The following is a 24,210-nucleotide window of genomic DNA, read 5'->3' as shown; positions in this document are numbered from 1 at the left end:
AGTGGTTGGTGTAGTGGTTGGTGTACTTGTTGGTTTAGTGGTTGGTGTAGTGGTTGGTGTAGTGGTTGGTGTAGTGGTTGGTGTACTTGTCGGTGTAGTTGTCGGTGTAGTTGTTGGTGTACTTACAGTATATTATATCAATTCACTTTTAATTTAATACATAAAAAAAAAAAAAACATTTACATCTGTGTGTCATTGTTTGAGTGAGAATCGGTCATAAAACAACCGACTTTAAATCCATTGGACTTGTTGGCCCAAGTCACTGTGGCACCAATCTGTCTGTGATGATTCAATAATAGAAAGAGATAATGAACTCAAGCAGTAGCCCAGTGTTTTCCTGGAGTCATCAGGCGGACAAGTGTCAGCCAGGGAAGAATACAGCACATATCCAACAACTACAAAACCTACTTTGTAGTCTGAGATGTTGAATAGAAAGATAATATCCATTTGTCCAAATGTAGACCAATGTAAGGTGTCAGGGGTTTAATACAGCTCCTGACGTTAAGACAGAGTGGTCCCGTGTGGCTCAGTTGGTAGAGCATGGTGTTTGCAATGCAAGGGTTGTGGGTTCAATGCCCACAGGGGACCAGTATGGAGTAAAAATGTATGAAATGTATGCATTCACTACTGTAAGTTGCTCCTGACATTAAGACAGAGTGGGTCAACAAGATCAAGGAAACACAATGGTGAAAACAGTCATGATTTAAGTGGTAACTCTATTCATCTTGATAATAATCATCAGTCTATTGTACCAACAGTTCTTAACAATTGTAAGTTTACTTCTTGTCATGGTGGCAGCTTGCCCTGATACATGGCTGTTGACTCCTAGACCCCCTTATTGAAACAGAAGTTAGTAGGTCTTCCTACAGGCTGGGAGACGCCGGGGGTTTTGAAACCGGCAAGCCCTTATAGGAGTTAACAGCCATGTATCAGGGCAAGGTGACAACAGGGCTTTTTCCCACCCTTAAAATTACAATCCACCACACCCAGCGGTGTTGAGACACTATGTTCTAGAATACCGTCTGGAATGTAGAGGATCCCTTGATTATGTCTGCGGGCCATACCATTATAATTCAGGGGGAGTCTATGTATAGCCATCCAAACAGACAAGAGGAAGACCCTCAATGAAGACATTTTTACGACCCTGTCGCAACCACAAACCAAATCAAAATCGAAAATTACACCCAACTGACATTCATCTGGGGAAAAAAGGATAACCCACAAAATGTTTTTTTTTTTTTTGGGGGGCGAATCTACGAGAGACAATCTTTCCCCCCCCCCCCCCCCCCCCCCCCCTGTAAACCCTAGCTGTGGAATCAGAGTAGTCAGGCTGTGTCCTACAGGGCTCTGTTTAAAAGTAGTGTACTATGTAGGGAATAGGGCACCCATCTAGGATTGAACCTAAGTGCATTATAACACCACTATCGTACTGCTACTTAGAATGCATGCACAAATCAAAGGTTTTAGTGCAGTTATCAGGGATTTGCATTAAATCCAGGACATGCAAACAAACTGCTTTGCATGGCAAACATACTTGGTGAAGCAGAAACCAGCCCGTGTCTGATATGATTTACTGTGTAGGTTACACTCACAAAAGGTCAGCAGTGAAAAAAATATATATTTAAAAAAAATTAAGTAACATTTTTTTTTTTTTAAATGTAATGAATGAAAAAGCACCTCAGGTGGCATTTGAAGTGTTTATAGTCTGTTTTGATCTATTCATTGCAACAACAGAAAAAATGAAACAAGATATTCATTCTTTGTTTAAGTCTATTGTCTCCAGTCTTTGTTCTATGTTGTTCATAGAGCTATATTACCCTGACCTTATATTACCAAGATAATGTTGTTTGTAGAGCTATATTACCCCTATATTACCAACATAATGTTGTTTGTAGAGCTATATTACCCCTATATTACCAAGATAATGTTGTTTGTAGAGCTATATTACCCTGACCCTATATTACCAAGATAATGTTGTTTGTAGAGCTATATTACCCCTATATTACCAAGATAATGTTGTTTGTAGAGCTATATTACCCTGACCTTATATTACCAAGATAATGTTGTTTGTAGAGCTATATTACCCTGACCCTATATTACCAAAATAATGTTGTTCGTAGAGCTATATTATCAAGAAAATGTTGAGAAAATGGTCAAAATCTCCTTTTCATTGAAGTAATGATTTAGTTTCCAGTTCCAATAACGTATGAAGGATATAGCTGTGTAATTGACGCTCATGGTGATGAATTAGTGTGTTTTACAATGTTTGCACAACAGAAGCAAACAGACCCGATAAGAGAGAAGAGGGTTTTGTGAACACAACATACTGCCTTACATGGGCACACTTCTCCGAGGACTCTCCTGCGCTCGGAATGTACCCCTCTGACGTCACTGCCTGCCACTTCCAGATTTTGGGAAGAAAAAAAAAAAGTTAAAAATTCACTTTTTGGTGGGATTTGAAAACATCTCTTGATTCCCTAGAAAGCCCCGAGGTAAGAAACACATGGAAAGTATTTGATGTATATGTTTTAGTTGTAGTTGAAGATGGGTTATTGTAGAAGTGTAGTTTGTAATGGAAGTGTTTATTAGTCGCCAGAAGAAGTAGCAGAAAGCTCGAGACTAACTCGGTGCTCGGTGATGAAGTCTTACTGTAACTCCGAGTTGAGGGCGTGGGCTCACCGCTCACAAACAGGGGGGTCGACACTTCTCTCACCACACACACACACACACACACACTTACTAAGTACATTGTGTCATTTCACGCTCGATATGTGCATCATTGTGTCTGTTTGCGTATCTCTAAGTTTTATTTTTGACATGATTTATGTTCCAAGTCCATTCTGCTCGAGGTGGACTGTATGACCGATAAAAACCAATGCGGAAGATGTTTTTACCGCCGGAACGACGTCTATTTCCATAAGACTTTCACTATGAATCATTTAAAACACGCACAACGTTTTAATAAACCAGGTTTGTTAGGATTGCCACAGTCTAGAAGAGAACACATGTCACATGTCACTCCTGAAGTGTAAATCTGTTGATTGTCTGGCGCTGTGCAGACGGGACTCCACACACATATACACATATATATATATATATTGTAATGGACAGGCAGGGAGCAGGTCTCGAACCCTCGACCTTCAAGCCCGAAGTCCGGCGCGCTATCGACTGTGTCGCAAAAGCATGCTCGTCAGGCAGAGTCGATTTCCGCGCTTATAAATCCAGGGTCGTTACACTATATATATATATGACACTTCCTTACGTAGCCTAGTTGTTTCAATCAATACTAGGCTTCACAAACCAAAAGCTACTTGACTCTAGTTCTTACCATAATTCTCAGTCATTGCATAAGAGTAGTAATATAATGTGTAGATCTTTTCTTTTCCCCCTCCACCACAGTGACACCGTTTACAAAGTCTATTAGTCCTTGAATGCATTATTTGACTGAATTGGCTTCCAAATGCATTTCAAGAATGGAAATATGTTAGTCTTGGGACAACAACTAACAATCATGTCTACACACAGAAGAGTTTGTTCGTCTCATCTGAATAGTAGCTAACACGGTGAAATATTAATCTATCCCACTTGAGTTGTCGCTGAAGAGATTCAAATCAAACTCCCACTTTGATATGAATTTCAAATCAATGCTCGCTCATCAAACTGAATATATCAGTGTCATCCTTCATTCCCCACACATTTGGACTCAGCCAACATTAAACCCAACTGTCTTTAAACATCTCTGCTTTAAAAAAGACCCGTTTTGACAGTCTGTGTTGATGCGACGCTCAAGTTAAAAGTGTCGTCCCTCAGCTAGCCTAAGTAGCTTTGAACCCAGGCAGCCCTGTGAGGCTGAGACTAGCACCACTAGCTTCACTACCAGGCCTGCGTGGTATTATAATAATATACGTTTTTAATCAGGATACAACTGGAACAAGATGTAAACCTTTCAGGTGAGATCAGGACACTGTAGGTTTATAGGACTGCAGAACAGAAGCTATGCATATACTGCTGATATGCATGAGGATTCAATTCTGGCTTTATCTATTCTTTTGACTCATGTCTAGAGGACACAATGCATGAATTTTATGATACAAGATCAGAAAGAAAGAAAGATACCGTCTTAGACTTTGAAGATCCAATCTGATAAGCTTGAGTAGCCTTCATATTGGAGGATATAGACAATAGAAAAGGGCCTCGGCCTAGTGTGCGTACTAGCCAAGCTCATTCCTCTGTTTCAGAACTGTCACAGTAGGTGGAAAGGTTGTGGGGCTGTCACGTTAGCAGGCGAATGCAGGAAGAGACAGCGAAGTGAGGCAGGACTATGGGGTGTAACGGTTCAGTACTTATTGTGGGTTTTTTGGGGTCACGGTTCGATTTCGGGGTACAGCAGGGAAAAAAATAAACGGCAACAGTTACTGTAGTAATTTTAGTTTATTTAATTTAAATATGTAGTGTTGGTATTCCTGATATGATCAGGAGACATATAATTCCTGGTGAGAGCATCATCAGGAATAACAACGCTTTGGATTTTGTTTAAATTAAAACACAATTACTCATCAACAACAACAATAGAATAAAGAGCAATGTGTAATCAATATGTAAACATGGCTCAGACATTATATAGGCCCCGTGCTGTAATGTTTTCTTACAAAGAGGAAAATATGCCTTCTTGTGTGACTCTCATAAAGGTGATGTATTTGTAGCACAGTACTTCCTGTTTCCCGCTCTGGGGTCATGTGATCTGTTGTCACTGTTAAGTAACTCTGTAGCCCTGGAGGTCCATCCATCTGTAGTAAGCCCAACACAGGGTGCATTGGCAAATTCATTGACAACTTTTGGCTTTATGACGCCAGAGGAGATGGCTGCCGTTTTTATGGGCTCCTAACCAATTGTGCCATTGTGTGTTTTTTTATTTTAAAAAAAATACAAAATTGTAACTTATTTTGTACATAATGTTTCTGCCACCGTCTCTTATGACCAAAAATAGATTCTGGATATCAGAACAGTGATTACTCACCTCGTACTGGACAAAGATTTTTTTCTTTAACAAGTCGGACTCAAAGGATTTACTCCAGATACCCGACAAGGCCCAAATCACTGTGATTCACATGAAGAAGAGACGGAGATATAGGGGTCATAGGTCGGGGTGCCTTGTAAGAATCCGTACGTGAGTGGGTAACCCGCCTCTACCATCAGTCCTATTAGCCAATGTGCTCCTTGTGGCCGGTGATTTTAATGCAGGGAAACTTAAATCTGTTTTACCTCATTTCTACCAGCATGTTACATGTGCAACCAAAGGAAAATAAAACTTTATTCCACACACAGAGACTCGTACAAAGCTCTCCCTCGCCCTCCATTTGTCAAATCTGACCATAATTATATCCTCCTGATTCCTGCTTACAAGCAAAACTAAAGCAGGAAGTACCAGTGACTCGCTCAATACGGAAGTGGTCAGATGACGCAGATGCTAAGCTACAGGACTGTTTTGCTGCACAGACTGGAACATGTTCCGGGACTCATCCGATGACATTGAGGAGTACACCACATCACTGGCTACATCAATAAGTGCATCGACGACGTCGTCCCCACAGTGGCCGTACGTACATAACCCAACCAGAAGCCATGGATTACAGGCAACATCTGCACTGAGCTAAAGGGTAGAGGAGCAGGACTCTAACCTGGACGCTTATAAGAAATCCCGCTATGCTCTCTGACGAACCATCAAACAGACAAAGCGTTAATACAAGACTTGAATTGAATCCTACTACACCGGCTCTGATGCTCGTCGGAAGTGGCAGGGTTTGCAAACTATTGCGCACTACAAAGGGAAGCACAGCCGCAAGCTGCCCAGTGACAAAAGCCTACCAGACAAGCTACATTACTTCTATGTGCACTTTGAGGCAACCAACACTGAAGCATGCATGAGAGCACCAGCTGTTCCGGACGACTGTGGGATCATGCTCTCCGTAGCCGATGTAAGTAAGACCGGGCACTATCTGATGTGTGGAGACATTTCACTGCAGCTAATGTAGAAGGGAAAGCTGTGTACATTTGCAAATACTGTGCCAAATCATATGTGAAGAATGCAACAAAGATGCAGAATCATCTGGCCAAGTGCATAAAGTTCCCTCAGCGCTCACAACAAGTAACCTCTGACAAAAGTCCCTCTACTTCTATTGGAGGTGAAAATGATTAATCAGACACCTTATCGATAGCAACAGCTCATGGTCCCTCTGGAATCAGAAGTTTTTTTGACTCAATGGAGGAACGTAGTCAGAGAAATGCTGATGAATGTCTTGCTCGAGCTGTGTATGCAACTGGTTCACAGGCAATGTGTATTGGAAGAGATTTCTGAATGTTCTTCGCCCAGCAGACACCCCTCCAACCAGACATGCTTTATCTACTCATTTGCTGGATGCAGAGTTCAACAGAGTTCAAGCGAAGGTCAAGCAAATTGTAGAGAAAGCAGACTGTATTGCAATCATCTCTGATGGGTGGTCAAATGTTCGTGGGCAAATAATAATTAACTACATCATCTCCACCCCTCAACCAGTATTCTACAAGAGCACAGACACAAGGGACAACAGACACACCGGTCTCTACACTGCGGATGAGCTGAAGGCAGTCATCCATGACCTTGGACCACAGAAGGTATTTGCACTAGTGGTAGACAACGCTGTGAACATGAAGGCTGCTTGGTCTAAAGTGGAGGAGTCCTACCCTCACATCACACCCATTGGCTGTGCTGCTCATGCATTGAATCTGCTCCTCAAGGACATCATGACACTGAAAACAATGGATACACTCTACAAGAGAGCCAAGGAAATGGTTAGATATGTGAAGGGTCATCAAGTTATAGCAGCAATCTACCTCACCAAGCAAAGTGAGAAGAATAAGAGCACCACATTGAAGCTGCCCAGCAACACCCGTTGGGGTGGTGTTGTCATCATGTTTGACAGTCTCCTGGAGGGGAAGGAGTCTCCAAGAAATGTCCATATCACAGTCTGCCGATATGGACAGCCCCATCAGGGGGATTCTCCTGGATGAAATATTTTGGGAGAGAGTGGTAAACAGCCTGAAACTCCTGAAACCTGTAGCAGTAGCCATTGCATGGATTGAGGGAGACAATGCCATCCTGTCTGATGTTCAGACTCTGCTTGCAGATGTAAGAGAAGAAATCTGTACTGCCCTGCCCACTTCACTGTTGCTCCAAGCAGAGGAAACAGCAGTTCTGAAATACATCAAAATACGTGACGACTTCTGCCTGAAGCCCATACACTCCGCAGCGTACATGTTGGACCCCAAGTATGCTGGCAAGAGCATCCTGTCAAGTCAAATCAAATCAAATCAGTTTATTTGTCACGTGCGGCGAATACAACAGGTGTAGTAGACCTTACAGTGAAATGCTGAGTACAACAGGTGTAGTAGACCTTACAGTGAAATGCTGAATACAACAGGTGTAGTAGACCTTACAGTGAAATGCTGAATACAACAGGTGTAGTAGACCTTACAGTGAAATGCTGAGTACAACAGGTGTAGTAGACCTTACAGTGAAATGCTGAATACAACAGGTGTAGTAGACCTTACAGTGAAATGCTGAGTACAACAGGTGTAGTAGACCTTACAGTGAAATGCTGAATACAACAGGTGTAGTAGACCTCACAGTGAAATGCTGAATACAACAGGTGTAGTAGACCTCACAGTGAAATGCTGAATACAACAGGTGTAGTAGACCTCACAGTGAAATGCTGAATACAACAGGTGTAGACCTCACAGTGAAATGCTGAATACAACAGGTGTAGTAGACCTCACAGTGAAATGCTGAATACAACAGGTGTAGTAGACCTTACAGTGAAATGCTGAATACAACAGGTGTAGTAGACCTTACAGTGAAATGCTGAATACAACAGGTGTAGTAGACCTCACAGTGAAATGCTGAATACAACAGGTGTAGTAGACCTTACAGTGAAATGCTGAATACAACAGGTGTAGTAGACCTTACAGTGAAATGCTGAGTACAACAGGTGTAGTAGACCTTACAGTGAAATGCTGAATACAACAGGTGTAGTAGACCTTACAGTGAAATGCTGAATACAACAGGTGTAGTAGACCTCACAGTGAAATGCTGAATACAACAGGTGTAGTAGACCTTACAGTGAAATGCTGAATACAACGGGTGTAGTAGACCTTACAGTGAAATGCTGAATACAACAGGTGTAGTAGACCTTACAGTGAAATGCTGAATACAACAGGTGTAGTAGACCTTACAGTGAAATGCTGAATACAACAGGTGTAGTAGACCTTACAGTGAAATGCTGAATACAACAGGTGTAGTAGACCTCACAGTGAAATGCTGAATACAACAGGTGTAGTAGACCTCACAGTGAAATGCTGAATACAACAGGTGTAGTAGACCTTACAGTGAAATGCTGAATACAACAGGTGTAGTAGACCTTACAGTGAAATGTTTACTTACAGGCTCTAACCAATAGTGCAGAAAAGGTATTAGGTGAACAATAGGTAAGTAAAGAAATAAAACAACAGTAAAAAGACAGGATATATACAGTAGAGAGGCTATATACAGTAGAGAGGCTATATACAGTAGAGAGGCTATATACAGTAGAGAGGTTATATGCAGTAGAGAGGTTATATACAGTAGAGAGGCTATATACAGTAGAGAGGCTATATACAGTAGAGAGGCTATATACAGTAGAGAGGTTATATACAGTAGAGAGGTTATAACAGTAGAGAGGCTATATACAGTAGAGAGGCTATATACAGTAGAGAGGCTATATACAGTAGAGAGGCTATATACAGTAGAGAGGCTATATGCAGTAGAGAGGTTATATACAGTAGAGAGGCTATATACAGTAGAGAGGTTATATACAGTAGAGAGGTTATATACAGTAGAGAGGCTATATACAGTAGAGAGGTTATATACAGTAGAGAGGCTATATACAGTAGAGAGGCTATATACAGTAGAGAGGCTGTATACAGTAGAGAGGTTATATACAGTAGAGAGGCTGTATACAGTAGAGAGGTTATATACAGTTGAGAGGTTATATACAGTAGAGAGGCTATTTACAGTAGAGAGGCTATATACAGTAGAGAGGTTATATACAGTAGAGAGGCTATATACAGTAGAGAGGCTATTTACAGTAGAGAGGCTGTATACAGTAGAGAGGTTATATACAGTAGAGAGGCTGTATACAGTAGAGAGGTTATATACAGTAGAGAGGTTATATACAGTAGAGAGGCTATATACAGTAGAGAGGTTATATACAGTAGAGAGGTTATATACAGTAGAGAGGCTACATACAGTAGAGAGGATATATACAGTAGAGGCTATATACAGTAGTGAGGCTACATACAGTAGAGAGGTTATATACAGTAGAGAGGCTATATACAGTAGAGAGGTTATATACAGTAGAGAGGTTATATACAGTAGAGAGGCTATATACAGTAGAGAGGTTATATACAGTAGAGAGGTTATATACAGTAGAGAGGCTATATACAGTAGAGAGGTTATATGCAGTAGAGAGGTTATATACAGTAGAGAGGCTATATACAGTAGAGAGGTTATATACAGTAGAGAGGTTATATACAGTAGAGAGGCTATATACAGTAGAGAGGTTATATACAGTAGAGAGGCTATATACAGTAGAGAGGCTATATACAGTAGAGAGGCTGTATACAGTAGAGAGGTTATATACAGTAGAGAGGCTGTATACAGTAGAGAGGTTATATACAGTAGAGAGGCTATATACAGTAGAGAGGCTATATACAGTAGAGAGGTTATATACAGTAGAGAGGCTATATACAGTAGAGAGGCTATATACAGTAGAGAGGTTATATACAGTAGAGAGGCTATATACAGTAGAGAGGCTATATACAGTAGAGAGGTTATATACAGTAGAGAGGCTATATACAGTAGAGAGGCTATATACAGTAGAGAGGTTATATACAGTAGAGAGGCTATATACAGTAGAGAGGCTATATACAGTAGAGAGGCTATATACAGTAGAGAGGCTATATAGAGTAGAGAGGTTATAACAGTAGAGAGGCTATATACAGTAGAGAGGCTACATACAGACACTGGTTAGTCAGGCTGATTGAGGTAGTATGTACATGTAGATATGGTTAAAGTGACACAATGCAGATAGCCCGGTTAACCAAGGTGCGGGAGCACTGGTTGGTCGGCCCAATTGAGGTAGTACGGACATGAATGTATAGTTAAAGTGACTATTTTAATAAAAAAAATATATTTAACCTTTATTTAACCAGGTAGGCAAGTTGAGAACAAGTTCTAATTTACAACTGCGACCTGGCCAAGATAAAGCAAAGCAGTTCGACAACATACAAAAACACAGAGTTACACATGGAGTGAAACAAACATACAGTCAATAATACAGTAGAAAAATAAGTCTATATACAATGTGAGCAAATGAGGTGAGATAAGGGAGGTAAAGGCAAAAAAGGCCATGGTGGCAAAGTAAATACAATATAGCAAGTAAAACACTGGAATGGTAGATTTGTAATTTGAAGAAAGTTCAAAGTTCAAATGTAAATAATATGGTGCAAAGGAGCAAAATAAATAAATACAGTAGGGGAAGAGGTAGTTGTTTGGGCTAAATTATAGATGGGCTATGTACAGGTGCAGTAATCTGTGAGCTGATCTGACAGCTGGTGCTTAAAGCTAGTGAGGGAGATAAGTGTTTCAGAGATTTTTGTAGTTCGTTCCAGTCATTGGCAGCAGAGAACTGGAAGGAGAGGCAGCCGAAGGAGGAATTGGCTTTAGGGGTGACCAGAGAGATATACCTGCTGGAGCGCGTGCTACAGGTGGGTGCTGCTATGGTGACCAGTGAGCTGAGATAAGGGGGGACTTTACCTAGCAGGGTCTTGTAGATGACCTGGAGCCAGTGGGTTTGGCGATGAGTATGAAGCGAGGGCCAGCCAACGAGAGCGTACAGGTCGCAGTGGTGGGTAGTATATGGGGCTTTGGTGACAAAACAGATGGCACTGTGATAGACTGCATGCAGTTTGTTGAGTAGAGTGATGGAGGCTATTTTATAGATGACATCACCAAAGTCGAGGATTTGTAGGATGGTCAGTTTTATGAGGGTATGTTTGGCAGCATGAGTGAAGGATGCTTTGTTGTGAAATAGGAAGCCGATTCTAGATTTAGCTTTGGATTGGAGATGTTTAATGTGAGTCTGGAAGGAGAGTTTACAGTCTAACCAGACACCTAGGTATTTGTAGTTGTCCACATATTCTAAGTCAGAACCGTCCAGAGTAGTGATGCTGGATGGGTGAGCAGGTGCAGGCAGCGATCGGTTGAAGAGCATGCATTTAGTTTTACTTGTATTTAGGAGCAGTTGGAGGCCACGGAAGGAGAGTTGTATGGCATTGAAGCTCGTCTGGAGGTTAGTTAACACAGTGTCCAAAGAAGGGCCAGATGTATACAGAATGGCGTCGTCTGCGTAGAGGTGGATCAGAGACTCACCAGCAGCAAGAGCAACATCATTGATGTATACAGAGAAAAAAGTCGGCCCGAGAATTGAACCCTGTGGCACACCCATAGAGACTGCCAGAGGTCCGGACAACAGGCCCTCCGATTTGACACACTGAACTCTATCGGAGAAGTAGAGTAGTATACACACATATACACACAATTATATTATATTATATTATAGACAGAATGTGGATAGAATATCTGGTATATCTGAAGGATATTTAAGATATACAGTATATCTATTCTGTGTAACCGATGTGAAATGGCTAGCTAGTTAGCGGTGGTGCGCGCTAATAGCGTTTCAATCGGGTGACGTCACTCGCTCTGAGACCTTGAAGTAGTTGTTCCCCGCGGCCTTTGTGGCGCGACGGGTAACGATGCTTCGTGGGGTGTCAGTTGTTGATGTGTGCAGAGGGTCCCTGGTTCAAGCCCAGGTTGGGATGAGGAGAGGGACGGAAGCTAGACTGTTACATATGTATAGCAATAATTCAATCAGATAGGCCTTGACTAGAACACAGTATAGACATATGAAATGGGTAGAACACATTATTAAGGTGACCAGTGATCCATGTTTATGTACATAGGGCAGCAGTCTCTAAGGTGCAGGGTTGAGTAACTGGGTGGTAGCCAGCTAGTAACAGTGACTAAGGTTCAGGGCCGGGTAGTGATGACTGTTTAACAGTCTGATGGCCTTGAGATAGAAGCTGTTTTTCAGTCTCTCGGTCCCAGCTTTGATGCACCTGTACTGACCTCGCCTTCTGGATGATAGCGGGGTGAACAGGCAGTGTCTCGGATGGTTGTTGTCCTTGATGATCTTTTTGGCCTTCCTGTGACATCGGGTGGTGTAGATGTCCTGGAGGGCAGGTAGTTTGCCCCCGGTGATGCGTTGTGCAGACAGCACCATCCTCTGGAGATCCCTGCGGAATGACTTAGAATGTTGTAGTCCTAAGTATCCCTGACTCACCCAGGCTCAGCTCACAGTGATACATAGTCTCTCTACGTGGTCTCTCTGCCTGTCCAGGCTCAGCTCACACAGTGATAGATGGTCTCTCTGCCTGTCCAGTCTCTCTGCCTGACCAGGCTCAGCTCACACAGTGATACATGGTCTCTCTACGTGGTCTCTCTGCCTGTCCAGGCTCAGCTCACACAGTGATACATGGTCTCTCTGCCTGTCCAGGCTCAGCTCACACAGTGATAGATGGTCTCTCTGCCTGTCCAGGCTCAGCTCACACAGTGATAGATGGTCTCTCTGTCTGTCCAGGCTCAGCTCACACAGTGATAGATGGTCTCTCTGTCTGTCCAGTCTCTCTGCCTGTCCAGGCTCAGCTCACACAGTGATACATGGTCTCTCTGCCTGTCCAGTCTCTCTGCCTGTCCAGGCTCAGCTCACACAGTGATACATGGTCTCTCTGCCTGTCCAGTCTCTCTGCCTGACCAGGCTCAGCTCACACAGTGATACATGGTCTCTCTGCCTGTCCAGTCTCTCTGCCTGACCAGGCTCAGCTCACACAGTGATACATGGTCTCTCTGTCTGCTCTTTATTTTCCAGACGTGAAGGAAAGTGTCATTCAGGAGAACGAGGCAGCGACAAGGAAAAGACCGAAGAACTGTCATCTGTGAGGCCCTTTACGTCAAGAGAAGAAGAGGTAGGCCTGGTCATACCGTTAACTCGCTAATGGCTGTTTCATCCATGTTGATGTTGCTCACAATTGTCATGTACAGTAAGTAGCTGGTTATTGTGGGACTATTGTGTTTGGGTCAATACATGTGGCTATGCAGGTCATACTACAGTATACAGCTGTGGTTCAGGTTCATGAGGAGAAGTTTCTATTGTCTCAGCTGCCTGTAATCGCTCCAAATCCTCCTGAGGAGTCGTACCGGGGTTCGGCTGTAGTTGCCCTTTCTGTCTGCCCCGTATGTTAATCACCAGGAGATGAATCTGTATGACGGTCTGATACCTTACTGTTAAATGGGTTATTAGTACCTACCTGTTAGGGTCTCCTCAGGTGGTTTGGGAAAGGACCAGGGTTTTTTATTTAGCTTAAACCTTTTATTTAAACATCGAGTCCCATAACGCATCAATCTATACATGATTCAGATGGTGATTCCTTGGTGATTCCTTGGTGATTCCTTGGTGATTCCTTGGTCTGTTGTAATAGATGATTCAGATGGTGATTCCTTGGTGATTCCTTGGTGATTCCTTGGTCTATTGTAATACATGATTCCTTGGTGATTCCTTGGTGATTCCTTGGTGATTCCTTGGTGATTCCTTGGTCTATTGTAATAGATGATTCAGATGGTGATTCCTTGGTTATTCCTTGGTGATTCCTTGGTCTATTGTAATATATGATTCAGATGGTGATTCCTTGGTGATTCCTTGGTGATTCCTTGGTCTATTGTAATAGATGATTCAGATGGTGATTCCTTGGTGATTCCTTGGTCTATTGTAATACATGATTCAGATGGTGATTCCTTGGTCTATTGTAATACATGATTCAGATGGTGATTCCTTGGTCTATTATAATACATGATTCAGATGGTGATTCCTTGGTCTATTGTAATACATGATTCAGATGGTGATTCCTTGGTGATTCCTTGGTGATTCCTTGGTCTATTGTAATACATGATTCAGATGGTGATTCCTTGGTCTATTGTAATATTTGATTCAGATGGTGATTCCTTTTGTCTATTGTAATACATGATTCAGATGGTGATTCCTTGGTCTATTGTAATACATGATTCAGATGGTGATTCCTTGGTCTATTGTAATACATGATTCAGATGGTGATTCCTTGGTCGATTGTAATACATGATTCAGATGGTGATTCCTTGGTGATTCCTTGGTGATTCCTTGGTGATTCCTTGGTCTATTGTAATATTTGATTCAGATGGTGATTCCTTGGTCTATTGTAATACATGATTCAGATGGTGATTCCTTGGTCTATTATAATACATGATTCAGATGGTGATTCCTTGGTCTATTATAATACATGATTCAGATGGTGATTCCTTGGTCTATTGTAATACATGATTCAGATGGTGATTCCTTGGTCTATTATAATACATGATTCAGATGGTGATTCCTTGGTGATTCCTTGGTCTATTGTAATACATGATTCAGATGGTGATTCCTTGGTCTATTGTAATACATGATTCAGATGGTGATTCCTTTGTAGTAATCTCATAAGTAACAGTAGTAAGGATAACGGAATGTCCTATGTTTAATAATTGTATAATCTGTGTCTATAAAGCAACGAGCCTCTTCTGTTTGGTTCTAAGGGAAATAATCCCCTTTCATAGGTGAACCTCTGGACCTGATCTTCTACTGTAACTAACTATAGTACTGTCTATAGTTACAGTATTAGTTGATGAGAGGGAGTGTGCTGCTGTTACAACAAAACTGTTGTGTTCCTGTCTTGATTGATGAGTGAGTAGTCAGCTTCCATATTTGGCCTATCCATGTAGTGTAGAATCAGACTACTGGCTTGTCCCTGCTGTCTAGACTGTTGGCCTTGTCCCTGCTGTCTAGACTGTTGGCCTTGTCCCTGCTGTCTAGGCTGTTGGCCTTGTCCCTGCTGTCTAGGCTGTTGGCCTTGTCCCTGCTGTCTAGACTGCTGGCCTTGTCCCTGCTGTCTAGGCTGTTGGCCTTGTCCCTGCTGTCTAGGCTGCTAGCCTTGTCCCTGCTGTCTAGACTTTTGGCCTTGTCCCTGCTGTCGGCCTTGTCCCTGCTGTCTAGGCTGTTGGCCTTGTCCCTGCTGTCTAGGCTGTTGGCCTTGTCCCTGCTGTCTAGGCTGTTGGCCTTGTCCCTGCTGTCTAGGCTGTTGACCTTGTCCCTGCTATCTAGACTGTTGTCCTTGTCCCTGCTGTCTAGACTGTTGTCCTTGTCCCTGCTGTCTAGACTGCTGGCCTTGTCCCTGCTGTCTAGGCTGCTGGCCTTGTCCCTGCTGTCTAGACTGTTGGCCTTGTCCCTGCTGTCTAGACTGTTGGCCTTGTCCCTGCTGTCTAGACTGTTGGCCTTGTCCCTGCTTTCTAGACTGTTGGCCTTGTCCCTGCTGTCTAGACTGTTGGCCTTGTCCCTGCTGTCTAGACTGCTGGCCTTGTCCCTGCTGTCTAGACTGTTGGCCTTGTCCCTGCTGTCTAGGCTGTTGGCCTTGTCCCTGCTGTCTAGGCTGTTGGCCTTGTCCCTGCTGTCTAGGCTGCTGGCCTTGTCCCTGCTGTCTAGACTGTTGGCCTTGTCCCTGCTGTCTAGGCTGTTGGCCTTGTCCCTGCTGTCTAGGCTGTTGGCCTTGTCCCTGCTGTCTAGGCTGTTGGCCTTGTCCCTGCTGTCTAGGCTGTTGGCCTTGTCCTTGTCCCTGCTGTCTAGACTGTTGGCCTTGTCCCTGCTGTCTAGACTGTTGGCCTTGTCCCTGCTGTCTAGGCTGTTGGCCTTGTCCCTGCTGTCTAGGCTGTTGGCCTTGTCCCTGCTGTCTAGGCTGCTGGCCTTGTCCCTGCTGTCTAGGCTGTTGGCCTTGTCCCTGCTGTCTAGGCTGTTGGCCTTGTCCCTGCTGTCTAGACTGTTGGCCTTGTCCCTGCTTTCTAGACTGTTGGCCTTGTCCCTGCTGTCTAGACTGTTGGCCTTGTCCCTGCTGTCTAGACTGCTGGCCTTGTCCCTGCTGTCTAGACTGTTGGCCTTGTCCCTGCTGTCTAGGCTGTTGGCCTTGTCCCTGCTGTCTAGGCTGTTGGCCTTGTCCCTGCTGTCTAGGCTGCTGGCCTTGTCCCTGCTGTCTAGACTGTTGGCCTTGTCCCTGCTGTCTAGGCTGTTGGCCTTGTCCCTGCTGTCTAGGCTGTTGGCCTTGTCCCTGCTGTCTAGGCTGTTGGCCTTGTCCCTGCTGTCTAGGCTGTTGGCCTTGTCCTTGTCCCTGCTGTCTAGACTGTTGGCCTTGTCCCTGCTGTCTAGACTGTTGGCCTTGTCCCTGCTGTCTAGGCTGTTGGCCTTGTCCCTGCTGTCTAGGCTGTTGGCCTTGTCCCTGCTGTCTAGGCTGCTGGCCTTGTCCCTGCTGTCTAGGCTGTTGGCCTTGTCCCTGCTGTCTAGGCTGTTGGCCTTGTCCCTGCTGTCTAGGCTGTCGGCCTTGGCCTTGTCCCTGCTGTCTAGACTGTTGGCCTTGTCCCTGTTGTCTAGACTGTTGGCCTTGTCCCTGCTGTCTAGACTGTTGGCCTTGTCCCTGCTGTCTAGGCTGTTGGCCTTGTCCCTGCTGTCTAGGCTGTTGGCCTTGTCCCTGCTGTCTAGGCTGTTGGCCTTGTCCCTGCTGTCTAGGCTGTTGGCCTTGTCCTTGTCCCTGCTGTCTAGGCTGTTGGCCTTGTCCTTGTCCCTGCTGTCTAGGCTGTTGGCCTTGGCCTTGTCCCTGCTGTCTAGGCTGTTGGCCTTGTCCCTGCTGTCTAGACTGTTGGCATTGTCCCTGCTGTCTAGACTGTTGGCCTTGTCCCTGCTGTCTAGACTGTTGGCCTTGTCCCTGCTGTCTAGACTGTTGGCCTTGTCCCTGCTGTCTAGACTGTTGGCCTTGTCCCTGCTGTCTAGACTGTTGGCCTTGTCCCTGCTGTCTAGACTGCTGGCCTTGTCCCTGCTGTCTAGACTGTTGGCCTTGTCCCTGCTGTCGGCCTTGTCCCTGCTGTCTAGGCTGTTGGCCTTGTCCCTGCTGTCTAGGCTGTTGGCCTTGTCCCTGCTGTCTAGGCTGTTGGCCTTGTCCCTGCTGTCTAGGCTGTTGGCCATGTCCCTGCTGTCTAGGCTGTTGACCTTGTCCCTGCTGTCTAGACTGTTGTCCTTGTCCCTGCTGTCTAGACTGCTGGCCTTGTCCCTGCTGTCTAGGCTGCTGGCCTTGTCCCTGCTGTCTAGACTGTTGGCCTTGTCCCTGCTGTCTAGACTGTTGGCCTTGTCCCTGCTGTCTAGACTGTTGGCCTTGTCCCTGCTTTCTAGACTGTTGGCCTTGTCCCTGCTGTCTAGACTGTTGGCCTTGTCCCTGCTGTCTAGACTGCTGGCCTTGTCCCTGCTGTCTAGACTGTTGGCCTTGTCCCTGCTGTCTAGGCTGTTGGCCTTGTCCCTGCTGTCTAGGCTGTTGGCCTTGTCCCTGCTGTCTAGGCTGTTGGCCTTGTCCCTGCTGTCTAGGCTGCTGGCCTTGTCCCTGCTGTCTAGACTGTTGGCCTTGTCCCTGCTGTCTAGGCTGTTGGCCTTGTCCCTGCTGTCTAGGCTGTTGGCCTTGTCCCTGCTGTCTAGGCTGTTGGCCTTGTCCCTGCTGTCTAGGCTGTTGGCCTTGTCCCTGCTGTCTAGGCTGTTGGCCTTGTCCTTGTCCCTGCTGTCTAGACTGTTGGCCTTGTCCCTGCTGTCTAGACTGCTGGCCTTGTCCCTGCTGTCTAGACTGTTGGCCTTGTCCCTGCTGTCTAGGCTGTTGGCCTTGTCCCTGCTGTCTAGGCTGTTGGCCTTGTCCCTGCTGTCTAGGCTGTTGGCCTTGTCCTTGTCCCTGCTGTCTAGACTGTTGGCCTTGTCCCTGCTGTCTAGACTGCTGGCCTTGTCCCTGCTGTCTAGACTGTTGGCCTTGTCCCTGCTGTCTAGGCTGTTGGCCTTGGCCTTGTCCCTGCTGTCTAGGCTGTTGGCCTTGTCCCTGCTGTCTAGGCTGTTGGCCTTGTACTTGTCCCTGCTGTCTAGGCTGTTGGCCTTGTTCTTGTCCCTGCTGTCTAGGCTGTTGGCCTTGGCCTTGTCCCTGCTGTCTAGGCTGTTGGCCTTGTCCCTGCTGTCTAGGCTGTTGGCCTTGGCCTTGTCCCTGCTGTCTAGGCTGTTGGCCTTGTCCCTGCTGTCTAGACTGTTGGCCTTGTCCCTGCTGTCTAGACTGTTGGCCTTGTCCTTGCTGTCTAGGCTGCTGGCCTTGTCCCTGCTGTCTAGGCTGTTGGCCTTGTCCCTGCTGTCTAGGCTGCTGGCCTTGTCCCTGCTGTCTAGACTGTTGGCCTTGTCCCTGCTGTCTAGGCTGCTGGCCTTGTCCCTGCTGTCTAGACTGTTGGCCTTGGCCTTGTCCCTGCTGTCTAGGCTGTTGGCCTTGTCCTTGTCCCTGTTGTCTAGACTGTCGGCCATGTCCCTGCTGTCTAGACTGTCGGCCTTGTCCCTGCTGTCTAGACTGTCGGCCTTGTCCCTGCTGTCTAGGCTGTTGTCCTTGTCCCTGCTGTCTAGGCTGTTGGCCTTGTCCCTGCTGTCTAGGCTGTTGGCCTTGTCCCTGCTGTCTAGGCTGTTGGCCTTGTCCCTGCTGTCTAGGCTGTTGGCCTTGTCCCTGCTGTCTAGGCTGTTGGCCTTGTCCCTGCTGTCTAGACTGCTGGCCTTGTCCCTGCTGTCTAGGCTGTTGGCCTTGTCCCTGCTGTCTAGGCTGTTGGCCTTGTCCCTGCTGTCTAGGCTGTTGGCCTTGTCCCTGCTGTCTAGGCTGTTGGCCTTGTCCCTGCTGTCTAGGCTGTTGGCCTTGTCCCTGCTGTCTAGGCTGTTGGCCTTGTCCCTGCTGTCTAGACTGCTGGCCTTGTCCCTGCTGTCTAGGCTGTTGGCCTTGTCCCTGCTGTCTAGACTGCTGGCCTTGTCCCTGCTGTCTAGGCTGTTGGCCTTGTCCCTGCTGTCTAGGCTGTTGGCCTTGTCCCTGCTGTCTAGGCTGTTGGCCTTGTCCCTGCTGTCTAGGCTGTTGGCCTTGTCCCTGCTGTCTAGGCTGTTGGCCTTGGCCTTGTCCCTGCTGTCTAGACTGCTGGCCTTGTCCCTGTTGTCTAGGCTGTTGGCCTTGTCCCTGCTGTCTAGACTGCTGGCCTTGTCCCTGCTGTGTAGACTGTTGACTGGATGCACAGAGACATAGTGAAGCTGCTGTCTAGGCTGTTGACTGGATGCACAGAGACATAGTGAAGCTGCTGTCTAGACTGTTGACTGGATGCATAGTGAAGCTGCTGTGTAGGCTGTTGACTGGATGCACAGAGACATAGTGAAGCTGCTGTCTAGACTGTTGACTGGATGCACAGAGACATAGTGAAGCTGCTGTCTAGACTGTTGACTGGATGCACAGAGACATAGTGAAGCTGCTGTCTAGACTGTTGACTGGATGCACAGAGACATAGTGAAGCTGCTGTCCTGTCTATCCTGCTGGACCTAGACTTCATGTTTCTAGGTGAGGACATGATCAGTTCTGCATTGAACATGAATGTGTATGCAGTAGTGTGTGTGTGTACACCTTTTTACTAGGTTACATCTTCGCTGCAGCCTACACTTTTGTTTAACTTCAGAACCGTGTGTGTGTGTGTGTGTGTGTGTGTACAGTATATATGAGTTATTTGACTGGAGCACATGGCAGACTGAGCTCTCCCTATTACCCTTCTTAAGTCAGGACTAACCAAGTCCTTCATAAAGACTTGTGGAAACGTCATTGTTATTCCTGGTGAACGGTTTGAACCACATATTTGGCCCCTCCGTGACTTTGGCCTGAAATATGTGGCATTCTGGACTAAAAGCGGAATTGTGGAATTGATTTTTGCACTCAAATCTTTCTATCATTTTTTGTTCTCTCCATATTTGGAAATGTTTAGCTACTCCGCCTGAGAAGTAAGGGGAGAGGAGAGGGGATGTTTGGCTACTGGTGGCTGATGTCTGTAGGGGAGAGGAGAGGGGATATGAGTCATTTGAGCAGCATAAACTGAGAGAGAGAGATTCTTCGCCAAGTTAACTGCCATTGACTGAATGAACTGAGGCTTGCTGGCTATATTCTAAAGGGAATAACATCAGGATTCTGTAAGTATCATGCTTTGTGCTTTTCTCCGCTGTGTTACAGGACATTATAGCAGGGCTGGTAGTTTACTGTTACAGTACATTATAGCAGGGCTGGTAGTTTACTGTGTTACAGTACATTATAGCAGGGCTGGTAGTTTACTGTGTTACAGTACATTATAGCAGGGCCGGTAGTTTACTGTTACAGTACATTATAGCAGGGCTGGTAGTTTACTGTTACAGTACATTATAGCAGGGCCGGTAGTTTACTGTGTTACAGGACATTATAGCAGGGCTGGTAGTTTACTGTTACAGTACATTATAGCAGGGCTGGTAGTTTACTGTGTTACAGTACATTATAGCAGGGCCGGTAGTTTACTGTGTTACAGTACATTATAGCAGGGCTGGTAGTTTACTGTGTTACAGGACATTATAGCAGGGCTGGTAGTTTACTGTGTTACAGTACATTATAGCAGGGCTGGTAGTTTACTGTGTTACAGTACATTATAGCAGGGCTGGTAGTTTACTGTGTTACAGTACATTATAGCAGGGCTGGTAGTTTACTGTTACAGTACATTATAGCAGGGCCGGTAGTTTACTGTTACAGTACATTATAGCAGGGCTGGTAGTTTACTGTTACAGTACATTATAGCAGGGCCGGTAGTTTACTGTGTTACAGTACATTATAGCAGGGCTGGTAGTTTACTGTGTTACAGGACATTATAGCAGGGCCGGTAGTTTACTGTTACAGTACATTATAGCAGGGCTGGTAGTTTACTGTGTTACAGGACATTATAGCAGGGCTGGTAGTTTACTGTGTTACAGGACATTATAGCAGGGCCGGTAGTTTACTGTTACAGTACATTATAGCAGGGCCGGTAGTTTACTGTGTTACAGTACATTATAGCAGGGCTGGTAGTTTACTGTGTTACAGTACATTATAGCAGGGCCGGTAGTTTACTGTTACAGTACATTATAGCAGGGCCGGTAGTTTACTGTTACAGTACATTATAGCAGGGCTGGTAGTTTACTGTTACAGTACATTATAGCAGGGCTGGTAGTTTACTGTGTTACAGTACATTATAGCAGGGCTGGTAGTTTACTGTGTTACAGTACATTATAGCAGGGCTGGTAGTTTACTGTGTTACAGTACATTATAGCAGGGCTGGTAGTTTACTGTGTTACAGTACATTATAGCAGGGCTGGTAGTTTACTGTGTTACAGTACATTATAGCAGGGCTGGTAGTTTACTGTTACAGTACATTATAGCAGGGCTGGTAGTTTACTGTGTTACAGTACATTATAGCAGGGCTGGTAGTTTACTGTGTTACAGTACATTATAGCAGGGCTGGTAGTTTACTGTGTTACAGTACATTATAGCAGGGCTGGTAGTTTACTGTGTTACAGTACATTATAGCAGGGCTGGTAGTTTACTGTGTTACAGTACATTATAGCAGGGCTGGTAGTTTACTGTGTTACAGTACATTATAGCAGGGCTGGTAGTTTACTGTGTTACAGTACATTATAGCAGGGCTGGTAGTTTACTGTGTTACAGGACATTATAGCAGGGCTGGTAGTTTACTGTGTTACAGGACATTATAGCAGGGCTGGTAGTTTACTGTGTTACAGTACATTATAGCAGGGCTGGTAGTTTACTGTGTTACAGTACATTATAGCAGGGCTGGTAGTTTACTGTTACAGTACATTATAGCAGGGCTGGTAGTTTACTGTGTTACAGTACATTATAGCAGGGCTGGTAGTTTACTGTGTTACAGTACATTATAGCAGGGCTGGTAGTTTACTGTGTTACAGTACATTATAGCAGGGCTGGTAGTTTACTGTGTTACAGTACATTATAGCAGGGCTGGTAGTTTACTGTGTTACAGTACATTATAGCAGGGCTGGTAGTTTACTGTGTTACAGTACATTATAGCAGGGCTGGTAGTTTACTGTGTTACAGGACATTATAGCAGGGCTGGTAGTTTACTGTGTTACAGGACATTATAGCAGGGCTGGTAGTTTACTGTGTTACAGTACATTATAGCAGGGCTGGTAGTTTACTGTGTTACAGTACATTATAGCAGGGCTGGTAGTTTACTGTTACAGTACATTATAGCAGGGCTGGTAGTTTACTGTGTTACAGTACATTATAGCAGGGCTGGTAGTTTACTGTTACAGTACATTATAGCAGGGCTGGTAGTTTACTGTTACAGTACATTATAGCAGGGCTGGTAGTTTACTGTGTTACAGGACATTATAGCAGGGCTGGTAGTTTACTGTGTTACAGTACATTATAGCAGGGCTGGTAGTTTACTGTGTTACAGTACATTATAGAACTGCAGAACTAGACATGTTCTATTCATTCTATTTCTATGGAGTGGAACCACAGAACTAGAAGCCTTCTATTCATTCTATTTCTATGGAATGGAACCACAGAACTAGAAGCGTTCTATTCATTCTATTTCTATGGAGTGGAACCACAGAACTAGAAGCGTTCTATTCATTCTATTTCTATGGAGTGGAACCACAGAACTAGAAGCGTTCTATTCATTCTATTTCTATGGAGTGGAACCGCCGAACTAGAAGCGTTCTATTCATTCTATTTCTATGGAGTGGAACCACAGAACTAGAAGCGTTCTATTCATTCTATTTCTATGGAGTGGAACCACAGAACTGGAAGCGTTCTATTCATTCTATTTCTATGGAATGGAACCACAGAACTGGAAGCGTTCTATTCATTCTATTTCTATGGAATGGAACCACAGAACTAGAAGCCTTCTATTCATTCTATTTCTATGGAATGGAACCACAGAACTAGAAGCCTTCTATTCATTCTATTTCTATGGATGGAATTCCCTAAGTGGAGGACATGTTTACATGTTTTAGCCTCACAGGACATGATGGACCCGATGATAGAAAGGTTTGGAATTCATAAGCATTTAAAGGATATTTCTGTTCTCAGAAGTTAATCCCATCAATTCCAGTTAGCTTTCCACTTGTAAACTGTAGAATGAACGACCATCACGTCGTTGTTGGGGTGACTTGTAGTTACTTTGACAATGGCAGCCCAACTACACAACCTATTCACTGTGGATGAATACTGAAGGCTACACGGTGCATGTCTTTTGGATGTGATTCATTTGGTGGCTTCACACTAGAGGTCTGATTCAGACAGGAGATAGGAAAAGCAAACTCTGACTTCCTCATTCATTCATTCATTCATTGATGTCAGCGGTAGACCTGTTGAAAAGTGATATCCCAAGTACAAATACAGTAGTGTATACAGCACTAAAGGCTACAAAATATGTAGCGCAAAATAGTTTTTTACAATTTTTTTTTAGACAGAACTGCAAGCGTTCATGGAGTTGATCTGATGGGAACCTGTGATGTCATCGCCCCCCCCCCCCCCTTTGCTCGAGGAACAATAGAGAGCAACAGAGGAAAGGCCCACTGGTGATGTCATGACATACTGTACCTAGACCACCTATTGAGATTTGCCCTTTTTGTTAACCCTTTACACTTGTACCTGGTTGAAAATGGTGGATTTGGGCGCTGATGAACACCTCAACTGGAACTCAGTGGCTGTAGAGTAACATGCTATACATGACATCAGAGCTCGGCCTCTGTGCTTCACATCTCTGTACGGGGGTTTTTGACTGACAGACGTACTGCACCGTATGCGACAAAAAAGTTGCCTCCATCCCTCCTGCTAATTGGGAAAACTAATTGCAAATGTTGTGTGAGTGAGGGGAGATGCTCTACATTAAGAACACTTAGAAAGATGAGACGTGGAGGATTGTAATAAATACCTCTGTCACACAAGCCAAATGGGTACTTTACATTTCCATATCATAAAACTCATTTACACTGTCAACATTTATGATCATTATGTTTGATGTACAGTTACCAGATGACATGACGTTATACCCTGGGTTGTTCTGAACAGAAGGAG

The 24,210-nt window shown here is 44.8% G+C and overlaps 1 protein-coding gene across 1 annotated transcript in view; it reads left to right on the top strand.

Annotated features, from left to right (window-relative positions):
• Window positions 1–2,260: 2,260 nt before the first annotated feature.
• Window positions 2,261–24,210, top strand: part of lpp (LIM domain containing preferred translocation partner in lipoma) — a gene marked incomplete in the record, with an annotated part of 384,586 nt that continues 362,636 nt past the window's right edge. The window contains 2 exon segments of the mRNA XM_029695387.1: window positions 2,261–2,492; window positions 13,062–13,158.

Source organism: Salmo trutta, chromosome 17, assembly GCF_901001165.1.
Source record: "Salmo trutta chromosome 17, fSalTru1.1, whole genome shotgun sequence".
NCBI classification, from domain to species: Eukaryota; Metazoa; Chordata; class Actinopteri; order Salmoniformes; family Salmonidae; genus Salmo; species Salmo trutta.
The sequence above is the reverse complement of the archived record's forward strand: the minus strand, read 5'-3'. Positions and strand labels throughout refer to the sequence as shown.